Here is a 13,137-nt window from a genome sequence, read left to right on the forward strand (position 1 = left end):
AGGCGCTTTGGGGTGGTCTCTAGCCACTGATCCTGGGGATTCCCTCCAGTGGCCTGGAGGCTGATGATGCTTGGGAAACCCAGAAGCCGCTAAGGATGCTTGCTTCCAGCTGTCGACCCGGTCCACCAGCAGGGAGACCCCGAGGCCACCTTCCACAGCTCCTGAAACGCATCTGACCCCGACGGAGTCCTCTGCAGCTTCAGAGCTGAGCCATGAGCAGCTGACTGTCCCAAGGATGGACCAAGAGCCGGCCCCCAGGAGGAACAGAAGGACGGCTACGTGTGTGACATTAACTACGTGGAGATGGCCCCCTAGATGGCCCGAGGGACCTACAGCGGCCCTACAGCCAGGAGCAAAAGCTGCCGAGTGGTGGCTAGCAACCAGAGGACATTTGTGAAGATGAAAATGATGAGAACGGAGAGAACGGCTGGCACAAGGAGTGCCCGGAGGAGGTGAGCGGCACCGAAAATGAGGATTCCAGAGGCTCTGATGAGGACAGAGGCAGCGGCAGAGTAGAGGTGTGGAGCAGATCCCCTCCGGGACAGCCCCCTGGCCTGGCCTGGCCTCTGCCCTGCGATCCTCTGCTTCCGCGAGGTCTTGTCACAATCCTTGAGGGCGCTGTGACTGCAGTGCCAGCTGCCCTGGTAACATGTTCTTGGGCTTCCTCGCTGAACACATGGGAGGAAAATGCGTGTGCGCTCTCACCATCCTACGAGTGAAAACTCTTCTGAAGAAGTATGTCCTTGCCCAAACAGTGGGGTTCCTCTGCCTCGATCAAAAGTGATTCTAGAGTTCATAATTTAAAGAAGAAAAAAAAAACCCGAGAAGATGAAGCCCATTGGCCCAGGCATCTTCCCATTCTCCCCCTGCGCTGAGGCCAGGAAGTGGAGGAGAAGCTCCTGTGCACTAACATGTCCCATCTTGGAGGTGCCTGCGTGGTCCAGCTGGTTAAGTGTCTGCCTTGGGGGCAGGTCATGACCTCGGGGCTCCTGCTCCAGTAAGAGCCCATGTCTTCTATCAGAGGCAACCTAGAAGGGCTATGGCGGGTCCCTGAGGGCAGCGCAGCCTGGATGGTAACAGCCCCCTGGAGAGGAAATAGGATCCTCGAGCTCAGGGATCTCAATCCACAGCTGTCTGAACCTCTCTGCTTCCCGACTTCGGTAGCGGCTGTAGATACTGCTGTCTTCTGTGGACGGTGGTGCCGAGATACAGGGAATGCGTGAATGTGATATACTCTGTGTTTAGTAAAAGCGAACTTTAAATATGAATAAGAAATGCCAGAGCACTAGGAGAAAAATCAGTGACTTCCTACTTTTCCCAGTTTTATTTAAAGGAAAAAAAATATTCAAGTGCAAAAAAATAGGCTTCATATTTATCACACTTCTCTGTAGTAGTTTTTGTAAAGATTTGTTTATTCATTTATTTATTTGACAGAGGGAGAGAGAGCACAAGCAGGGGGAGCGACCCGAAGAGGGAGGGGGAGACGCAGGCTCCCACGGAGCAGGGCCCCAGGACCCTGGGATCATGACCTGAGCCAAAGGCAGACATTCCACTGACTGAGCCACCCCGGTGCCCCCGCCACGCTTCTCTGTAGTATTATAAAGATTTCTCAACATCTTTTATATAATGAGCAAGTAGAAGCAAATATATTGTGAATTCAGACAGGATCACATCCAACAGTAGGTTTAAGAACAAACAACACATTTTATAGCTATGTTTGTGTTTTGAAATGCAGACGAAAACACCGTCCGTATTAGGATAAAGCACTGAGAACTATTCCAAAGTATTTCAAAGAAATCACACAAGAATGGAATTCTGTTGTTGTTGTTCTTCATTTTCTTTTCACAGAATCCCCTGCTGTGCTTGGGATCAAAAGAATATCAGGACAATTACAACTTTTAAACCAGCACCAAAGGGAGAACAGCGCGGCAGCTCACCATTAACATACGGACAACTGCGAACATCTGTTTTATGTTCCTCTGTTAGCATGTGTCCTGCCAAAGTGGGCGCTGGATTTATGTTCCTAAGTCATCAAGGGAAGAAAGAGTAAGTGGGGACACGCGGCAGGGGGACAGAGTCATGTCAGGGTGCTGGGAAAACAAACAAGTGGGCAAGGGGTGATGATTGCAGCCGGGGGGGGGGGGGGGGGGGGGGGTGCGAGGTGTGGGCGGGAGACGCAGGTGCACACAGCCTTGGCCGCCTCCCTCCTGTAGGGGGATGGCCCCAGAGGGAACAGCGGCAAGTTCCCTGCCCCAAAGGGCCAGGTGACACTGATCCATGGCGGGCTGCAGAAGCCAGCCTAGGATGGGACAGGCGTTTTCAGCCATTTGCTCCCCGCTACCTCATGATCCCCTGAGGCCCGCAATCCGCCTCCTGGTTTCCGAGGAGTCAGCCCTGTTCCCAGCCAGAGGTCTCCTTGTGCCTCCTGTCCCCGACCTGAGCTGGCCGGGCCGGGTCTCTGTGGTCTTCACACCACACTGGGGCAGATGGCTGAGTCCTTGAGGGGGTGAAAAGTGGCTTGGCCATGGTTCCCATCCTCTGCGGCTATCCTGTGACTTTGCTCGGTTAGCACTTGATAAGCGGGACACAGGATGCTGGGGGTGAGCCCTATGCTCCCGCGACAACCCCATTTCAACAGCAGACCTCAAGAGAAATTGAAGTGGAGAACTTTGTTACTCACAGGTCCTGAGGGGAGGAGCCCGCATTCCTCCAGGGGCGGGGAGATGGAGGCAGAGGACAGACAGGGGGTCAGGACATGGGGCACATGCCTTTAGTGAGGCTCCCTGGGCGGAAGGCTTTGGGGTTCCCAGGCTGAATTGAGCAATTCAAACCGAAGACTGGGATTCTGGAAGTTCCACAAGGTCTTAGCTTAGTACGTAAGGCGTCTAGGCTTGGGGAGGCAGAGGAGATTGCTGCTCACAGGGCTGTTGGGGAAGTCGTATCAGGAAGCTACGTTTGCCTGTGACTCTGTGGCCACTGTGCGGGGTGTGCACTTGCACACAAAGGGGCTAGTGTCAATGTGAGGCCCTCGTAAGCCACTTGGCCAAAGAATGGATGTGGGGACGGCAACACCGTGGAGTAGCTTTGGTAAACCTCCATGGGTCACCTGGGGGGCTCAGTTGGTGAACCGTCTGCCATCAACTCAGGTCGTGATCCCAGGGTCCTGGGATCAAGCCCGTGTGGGGCTCCCTGCTCAGCAGGGAGCCTGCTTCATCCTCTCCCTCTGCCTGCAGCTCCCCCTGCTTCTTGTGCTTTCTCTCTAACAAATAAAATCTTAAAAAATAAAAAGCCTCTCCACATATTGACATCATTTTCGCGGGGAGGGTGAAAGCCCATAGGTAGCCTGCTGCAGACAGGGCCTGGGAAGGTGTGCGCTTCCTGTAGGAGTCTCCCTGTGGCAGTGCCAGCCTCGGGGGCAGCCTGGGTTTCCTGTTGCTGAACTGAGGCCTCTCCTGCTTGGGTGCACCTGACTGGCTGGAGATGTGAGATTTTTAATGTGGAAACCAAACCCCACAGAAGCAAGTTCAGAGGTTGGACAGACCCCACACAGGACTCAAATTCTGGTGGGCTCCTTTGTGGGATGCCTGGCTTTTGGAGTGCCTAGCTAGGGACTCGGGCCAGGCCCCCTCCTGCTGATGCCACGTGGAAGCTGGAGGTAGAGGGAATCAGCCAAGGGCAGGGTAGTAGAGGGAGCAGTGTGTATGCATGGAGGCCACCACTGTCACCTCCACTCCCTCTGCCTGCCCCCATAGGGCACTCTTGCTGGTTCACCCCCCTTTTCAGCCAGTATCGTAAGTAGCAAGATAACAAAACTCTTCCCAAGCTGCTAAAAAAGCCTGAATTGTGGGAACCAGATGGGAGCTAACCACACCTTCATACCTATTCTAAGATACAGTTTGCTGTGTAAATCAGAGTTGTATTTAGACCTTCAGCCTCTCCAAAGGAAAGATGTCTTAGGATTAGTTTGCCTTCCAGGCAGAAGCATATACCACTCAGTGAGGCCCGCCTGATGGAGGAGCCAATCGCAGGGACTCAGCTTCTCAGAGCAAAGAAGAGATAGCCAGTGTGGAGTGTGGCCCCCGTTGGCAGGAGCAAGCACACCCCAGCCACCCTCCTTAGGGAGTGGGTTGCCCTGGGCAACCCAAAAGCCACACATTAAAGCAGATCTTACTGGTTACCATGATTTGTGGGACCCTCCCTACACCAGGCAGCTGCCGGTTTTAGAGGCTTTGAAAACCTAAAGACAACTGTCTGGTTTTGTAGGGCAGGATGAGGTTGAAAGGCCTCACACTCCTTGCTTGATCGTGGTGGTAACGTTGGCAACTGAGGGGTTGGAGTGGAGGGGACCTGGAGACGGTAGGAGGAAGGGAAGAAAGGGTGTAAATGACTTGTAGGAGACCCCAGGTACCCCCAGTCCCCAGGCCCGGCCTAGCCCAACTGGACCTGCAGTCAGGGCTAGTGTTAAGAGGAGAAGGTGGCAGCTCACATTGGTGCACTGGAAGGCTTAATATTGCTCCCACGGCAGTATAAGCCCCAAAGGATCCATGGATTCAAACAACCCAGATCAAAATCCCAGCCAACTTCTTTGAAAAATTAGACAAGCTGATCATAAAATTTTAGGAAAATATAAGAAACTCAGAACAGCTAAAACAATATTTTAAGAGACGCTTCCTGAATTTAAAACTTACTATGGAGCCACAGTAATCAAGACATATAGATATACATGGTTCTGGCATAAGATATAGATAGATAGATAGATAGATAGATAGATAGATAGATAGATAGATAGATAATAGAATAGAACTGAGAGTCCAGAAATGACTCCTCTTATTTATTGTCAATTGATTTTTGACAAGGATGCCATAACTATTCATTGAGGAAAGAACAGTCCACAAATAGTGCTGGGACAACTGTATACCCACATGCATAAGAATGAAGTTGGACTCCTACTTCACACCATATAGAAGACTCAAATCTTTTTTTTTTTTTTAATTTTTATTTATTTATGATAGTCACAGAGAGAGAGAGAGAGAGGCAGAGACACAGGCAGAGGGAGAAGCAGGCTCCATGCCCCGGGAGCCCGACGTGGGATTCGATCCCGGGTCTCCAGGATCGCGCCCTGGGCCAAAGGCAGGCGCCAAACCGCTGCGCCACCCAGGGATCCCAAATCTTTTAACTCAGGACTCACTCACCACTAAAACCTAATGTAAGAGCTTAAACTATAAAACTTTTTGAAGACAATAAGGTGTAAATCTCTGTAACCTTGGATCAGGCAATAGTTTCTTAGATATGATACCAAAAACACAAGTGACAAAAGAAAAGTATATAAACTGGACATCATCAATATTAAAGACTATTTTTTTCCTTTCCCATCCCTCCACCCACTTTCCCTCTGGTGAGCATCTGTTCTCTACAATTAAGAGTTTGGTTTATAGTTTGTCTCTTTTTTCTTTTCCTTTGCTCCTTTGTTTTCTCTCTCTCTCTCTCTTTTATTTTATTGATTGATTGATTGATTGATTTTTAAAGATTTTATTTATTTATTCGTGAGAGACGCAGAGAGAGAGAGAGGCAGAGACACAGGCAGAGGGAGAAGCAGGCTCCATGCAGGGAGCCCGATGTGGGACTTGATCCTGGGTCTCCAGGATCACGCCCTGGGCCAAAGGCAGACGCTCAACCGCTGAGCCACCCAGGCATCCCTCTATCTCTTTTTTAAAGATTTTATTTATTTATTCATGAGAGACACAGAGACAGGCAGAGGCACAGGCAGAGGGAGAAGCCGGCTCCCTGCAGGGAGTCCGATGTGGGACTAGATTCCGGGACTCCAGTTTCATGCCCTGAGCCGAAGGCATATGCTCAAAACCAACCACTGAGTCACCCAGGAATCCCAGATTTTAGCCATTCTGACAGGTGTGAGGTGCTATCCATCCTATTGTGGCTTTTATTGTATTTTTCTGATGATGAGTGATGTTGAGCATCTTTTCATGTGTCTGTTGGCCACATGTATGTCTTATTTGGAGAAATGTCTGTTCATGCCTTCTGCCCTTTTAAAAATTGGATTATTTGTTATTTTGGTGTTCAGTTGTACAACTTTATATATTTTGTATATGAACCCTTTATAGAATATATGAACCCTTTATAGAATATACCATTTATAAATATCTTCTCCTATTCAGTAGGTTGTCCTTTAGTTTTGTTGGTTGAAAATTAAAAACTTCTGTTCTTCAAAAAACACCATGAAGAAAGTGGAGAGACAATTGACAGAATGGAAGTAAATGTTTGCAAATCCCATATCTAGCAAGGAATATATCTAGAATATTCATAAATATGGTAACAACACAATGAAAAATAGGCAAAGGATCTGATTAGATATTTCTCCAAAGAAAATATAAAAATGGCCAGTAAGCACATGAAAATATCCTCAACATCATTAGCCATTAGGGAATGCAAATCAAATCCACAGTGTGACACCACTTCACACCTACTAGCATGGCTATCATCGAAAAGACAGATAACAAATGTTACTGAGGAGTTGGAGAAATTAGAACCTGCTGGTGGGAATAGAAAATGGCGAAGCTACTTTGGAAAACAGTCCAGCAATTTCTTCAAATACTCAAGCGTAGAATTACTGTATGACCAGTGATCCTATTCCTAGGTATACACTCACTAAACCTGCATGTTTATCCTTAGCAGGGTGATGGTGTACAAACACCCATCTTGTGCAGCAGGTTAAAGCTCCTATTTCTGGTGGGATATAGTAGTGGAGTGAGCCAGGTGCTGTATGATGCACAACAAAGGAGGGCTCACTGAATGGGAAATGAAGATATTCACACCCAATGTGATAAAATCTCCACTGGTTGTGGGAAACCAGTGCCTGCCAGTGAAGCTGATCTCATCTGTCCCTTCTCCATGTGAGAAAAGCATAATTTTAACCAGTGCGTCTGTTAGTCGTGTCTTTCTTGGTGATCCTGACACCAACAGACCATGAAGCGTGCTGCCATCCAGAGACGGCTGCTCTTCATTCCATGTTGTTTGTTTCCTGACTGAGCTCCTGATCCCTGGAGTCTGGTTACCTGGACTACTGATCCATTTCCTGACGTAGGTCCACTGTGATCCTCACCTTTCAGAACCTGCTTCATTCTGTGGCTACCCCCTCACCTTTTCATTTAGCTGCTCCCATGCCTGGGTTCCCTCAGTCCATGCCCTGATTCCAGCCCAGTGAGCAGTACTCAAAGCATGAAAATTGTTACTAATAATATCAGATTTGTCATTGCTGGCTGTGTGGCTTGGCAAGAGACTTGTGCTCCCTAAGTCTCAATTGCTTTCACTGTTAAGTGGGGATAACAATCCTAACTTTCAGGGATTTAAAAAACATTTTGAAATTAAGAATTATTTTAAAAAATAATTACACATATGGGAAAGTATTCCTCAAAAAATGTTATATCAAAAGATTAAAACATTGGCTTAGAAATACCCATATAACCCCAAATCTGTTTTTTTTAATGTTTACATTCCTATGTGTACATATGTAACTATGTTAGCAAGTTAACAACACTTCTCTTCAATGGTAGGATTCTTGGTGGGTTTTGTTACACATATTTCTAGATTTTCTAGTTTTTCTGCAGGGTGTTAGTATTAGAAGGAAGGTAAAGGAAAAATACCACAAATCATACTTTCTTTTCCTTACAAGTTTTAGGACTTTACTAAATTACAATGTTTTGCTATAATAAATATCTACATTAGAAAGACCTTGGAGTGGGGCCTGGGTGGCTCAGTTTGTTGAGCATCTGCCTTCAGCTCAGGTCATGATCTCGGGGTCCTGGTATCGAGTCCCGCATCGGGCTCCCAGCTTAGTGGGGAGTCTGCTTCTCCCTCCGTGTGCTTGCTCTCTCTCTCTCTTTCTCTCTGTCTTTCTTAAATAAATAAATAAAGTCTAAAAAAAGAAAAAAGAAAGACTTCGGAAAGTTACTCTGCCTCTTCGGTCAGGATTTCACTGGTGTATTTCTTTTATCTCCCACCCCACCAACTGGTGTATTTCAAACAATGTCTCTTCCACTTCAAAACTTTTTTTATTATCTAGCAACTTTCCATGTTCTCTTCTTGAGTCATTTACAGAAAGACAGGTAACTGCTGATTATTTTTAAGATCTTAATAAGCATGATTATGTATCAACTAACCGATATTTATCTATGAGGCACCAGGTTGATAGTGCACAGCCTACTAAAAAAGTAAAAAGCCTGTGTCCCTGACTTCAAAGAGGTTCCAGTTTAGTTAGTGCAATGAGAGTAATCCATGTCAGTCAATCAACAACACTCAATAGTATTTGATTAATACTAATCTTTATGGTATAGAAAATTGGTTCTCAAAGTGTTGTCTATGGACCTCTGGGGATTCCTGAGGTGATTTCAGGTAGTGCAAGATCAAATCTTTTCACAATAATAAGGCTTTTCCCCTCCTCCCTCACTGCATTAATAGTTGCACCAATGGGGTAAAAGCAATGATTGGTAAAACTGGAGACACTTTAGCACAAATCTAGGTAATTTCTCTAAACTTTACAGCTGACACTTGAACAACACATTTTTAAACTTATATGCAAACTTTTTGATAAATATAGTACAGTACTGAAAACGTTTTTATCTCCTTAGGATTTCCTTAATAACATTTTCTCTTCTCCAGCTTTGTAGGAATACACTGTATGATACATATACAACATGTGTTAATAGGCTGTGTTGTTGGCAAGGCTTCTAGTCAACAGTAGGTTATTAGTAGTTAGGTTTTGGGACAGTCAAGAGTTACATCAATTTGCAACTGGACAGGGCTTGGTGCCCCTAACCCCCACGTTGTTCAAAGGTCAACTGTAGTTAGTATATTTAAGATTGGAGTCTTTAACCTTTTGGTCTCAGGACTCTGTTATACTCTGAAAGTGGTAGACCAAGCAGTGCAAGAATCAGTAAATACAAACGAACAAAAAACAGGTCCATGCAGGGGGGTATTGGCTGGGGCCATGAAATGGCTTCTTCCCACACAGCACAGCGATCACACATGCTTTTGATCTGTAGCTGACAGTGAGGTTTCACGGGAGGTACTAGAGGAACTTCTACCTTTCGTGCACAACAGGACGGCCCCAGGGCCAGGTCAACTGCCCCCAGCAAGACCTGCCCAGCATGGCACATTCTGTCTGGGGAAGAAAGGACATCTTTTTCTTGACTGCCAGAGTGATTCTGCAGCATGAGCACATAAACCCCCAAAACCTAGCAAATAGGTCCCTAAACTCGGGAAGTGGCTTATCAGTCAGTCCTGTGGGCAGAGTGTGATAATAATGCTTTAGGTCATGGACACCGAGGCTTGGACTTATCATTCACTAAAAGGTTGGACAATGTGGGACCCTCACTCCCCCATCACCTGCCACCTAGGCAAGAGCACTTGCTACTGGATCCCAGGGAGTTTTAATGTTTCCTGCCTCAAACTGTCATGTGGGCAAGCAGTCCCTAAGCGGTAGTGTGGTAGCTAACAGATGATATGTGTCACCGCTACAGCTGTTCAGCACGGCTTGCCATGCTTCCACAGACTCCGCTGGTTAGGGGACAACAAGCTCAAATGCATCCAGTTTGTTAGGTTTAGCAAGATCATCATGGTATTAGTTTCCTGCATTCCTAGTTCCATAAAAATAACACTAAACTAGAGAAGCCATCTGGGGTGATCACTTTTCTGCTGAATAATCAACTCTAAACTTCAGTCAAGTGCTTCTATAACCAGCGGCCACTTCCAAAGGAGGTGTAGGGTGGTAAGTCTCAGGCTCAACCACAGCCAGGGAGATGGACGAGACATAGCCTTTTGGCTATTGCTCATAAGGCTGCTTCTCTTCCTTGATTTGGAAAGGTGGAAATCCAGGGCATTTTACCAAGACTCCCAGACTGCATTAAGTTTTGCCTACTTGGCCTGTATGGAGATGTATGAGGTAAACCGAGTGCCAACGTGTAACTAATCCCTGCAATATTTCAAACACCAAACCAATCTTGTATTTTGAGGATCATTCCTGGCATAAATAGACTTCTTCATGGTGTTATCATTTTTTACAAATTGCTAGATGCAATTTGCTTATATTTTGTTAATGACTTTGCATCTGTGTAGTAAACAATTTAATGTTGCCCAGAGAGGTCTGGCTCTTGCTCGCCTTGACTTCTAAGATGTAATCTCTAAGCCCTTTAATGTCATTCCTGACAGAATTGTCTTCGCCTAGGGGTCTTTAGTCACTGGATAGTCCAACAACGTGACTTGAGGTGATGACTTAAGAGTCATATTCTATCAGCGCTACCTCTTGATCAGACACATGGGCAGTCAACAGTACTGAGGTAATGGAACTCCAGTTAAGACTCTGGACACCAAGTCTCAAGTGAGCTTCCCTCGTTGACAATTCTCCATGCCTGTTGTCACATATTGTCCCTAAAAGCAACTAGCTCTATGATTCCTGAGGGACAGGGTAACTAGCAGCTCTGTATTTGGAACCTTTCCAGACCCTATCCTATAACAGATTTTAATTCTCTCCCTGTGATAACTGTGAGTACAACTTTCAGGGAGTTCTGTGAGTTCTTCTAGCCAATTAGTTGGGGACCTCCAAACCTGCAATTAGTGCCAGAAGTAAGCATGGTCTTGAGGAACCTTAAATTCTACAGTGATACCAAAGGGAAAAGCAGGGGGCACCTGGCTGGCTCAGTTGGTAGAGCAGGTGACTCTTGGTCTCAAGGTGATGAGTTTAAGGCCCATGTTGGGAGTAGAGGTTACTTATAAATAAATAAATACATACATACATACATACATAAATAGGAAAAGCAGTCTTTTGGGGACCATTCCTCATAATTTGTAGCATTTGTGCTCATGGGATATGTTGGCCTGTCATTTTCTTTTCTTGTAATATCTTTGTCTAGTTTAGTATCAGGTAAATGATTATGAAAATGAACTGGAAAGTATTTCTTCCTCATCTATATTACCTCAAACACTTTGTACAGGACTCATCTTTTTCTTCCTTAATATTTGAATTTACCAGTGAAGCTATTTGGGCTTGGAGTTTTCTTTGTGGGAAAGCTTTTAATTAGAAATTCAAGTAATTTTATCACTGCTTGGCTACTCAAAATCTCTATTTCTTCATGTGTTACTTTTTGGTAAGTTGTCTTTTTCAATGAATTTGTCCATTTTATCTAAGTAGTCAAATATATTGGGCAGCCCCCGTGGCGCAGCGGTTTGGCGCCGCCTGCAGCCTGGGGTGTGATCCTGGAGACCCGGGATTGAGTCCCACATTGGGCTCCCTGCATGGAGCCTGCTTCTCCCTCTGCCTGTGTCTCTGCCTCTCTCTCTGTGTCTATGAATAAATAAATAAAATCTTTAAAAATATATATATTTTGCATTAGGTTGGTATAAATGTGTGAATAATCCATTTTTAGTATCTATAAGATCCATACTGATGGCTCTTTTTGCATTTGCATTCATGAGGTAATTTGTGTCTTCTTACTGTTTTTTCTTAATTGAATAAATATTTAATAAATCATATTTTAAAATTACAGTAATTGAATATATGCTTAATTCAGTTTAGTTACATAACATTAGAAAGTAATGAATTGAGGTGTCTGGGTGCCTCAATGGTTGAGTGTCCTGCCTTCTGCTCAGGGCATTATCCTGGAGTTCCAGGATTGAGTCCCACATTTGGCTCCCTGTGAGGAGCCTGCTTCTCCCTCTGCCTATATCTCTGCCTCTCTCTGTGTCTCTCATGAATAAATACATCTTTTTTTTTTAAGATTTTTTTATTTATTTAAGACAGAGAGAGAGAGAGAGAGAGAGAGAGAGGCAGAGACACAGGCAGAGGGAGAAGCAGGCTCCATGCAGGGAGCCTGATGTGGGACTCGATCCCCAGTCTCCAGGATCATACCCCAGGCTGAAGGCAGTGCCAAACTGCTGGGCCATCCGGCTGCCCTAAATAAATAAATCTTAAAAAAAAAATTAATGAATTAGATGAATTTAAATTAATATTTAAATATGTTAATTCAAATGGGATTAATCAAATCATATTAAAGTATAACAAAGTAAACAATATTAAATTGAAATTAAATGATACACAATACTGAACTGAATAAATTGAATTGAATGAATTGAATCAATATTTTATTTTTTATTTTTATTTTTAAAAAATATTTATTTAGTTATTTATTTATGATAGAGAGAGAGAGAGAGAGAGAGGCAGAGACACAGGAAGAGGGAGAAGCAGGCTCCACGCTGGGAACCCGATGTGGGACTCGATCCTGGGACTCCAGGATCGTGCCCTGGGCCAAAGGCAGGCGCTAAACTTCTGAGCCACCCAGGGATTCCCCTGAACTAATATTTTAAATAAAATTAAATTTAGTAAGTCAAGTCAGTGATGTTAAATTAAATGAGTAATTAATTTAAGTTAAACTTGAACTATATTCCCTTAAATTTACTTTCATACATCAAATTGTAATTAAGTTAAAATTGAATTATTTGAAATTTATTGGTTAAATTTATCTGAGTATCTTACCAACACATGCATATTCATTTATACTAACTAAAGTTAATTTAATACATTAAATGAACTAAATTCGAAGAATTATGTTAATTAAAATAAGTTACAATCAAATTAAGATTAATTCAGTATTAACTAGAAAAAGGAGGCAAGTCTGGATCTGAAGGTCCACTTTGTGGATTAAAGACGGGCTTTAGGGGATCCCTGGGTGGCGCAGCGGTTTGGCGCCTGCCTTTGGCCCAGGGCGCGATCCTGGAGACCCGGGATCGAATCCCACGTCGGGCTCCCGGTGCATGGAGCCTGCTTCTCCCTCTGCCTGTGTCTCTGCCTCTCTCTCTCTCTCTGTGACTATCATAAATAAATAAATAATTCTAAAAAAAAAAAAGAAGAAGAAGAAGACGCGTTTTAAGGAGAGAGGGTCACACAGTCCATGATGCAGCTCCTGTGACTTCGGTTGTCTGTGACGGTGTGGAGGGGCCACGAGTAAAAATGTCTAGGAAAGGTGAAAACAAAAACAAAAATCAGACCCGACACCGCCCTCAGGAGAATCATCAGGAGCAAGTACGTTACTATGATGTCCAGAGCCAAGAAATCCAGAACGACTGTCAGCA

The sequence above is a fragment of the Canis lupus genome, chromosome 7, assembly GCF_011100685.1.
Source record: "Canis lupus familiaris isolate Mischka breed German Shepherd chromosome 7, alternate assembly UU_Cfam_GSD_1.0, whole genome shotgun sequence".
Lineage (NCBI taxonomy): Eukaryota > Metazoa > Chordata > Mammalia > Carnivora > Canidae > Canis > Canis lupus.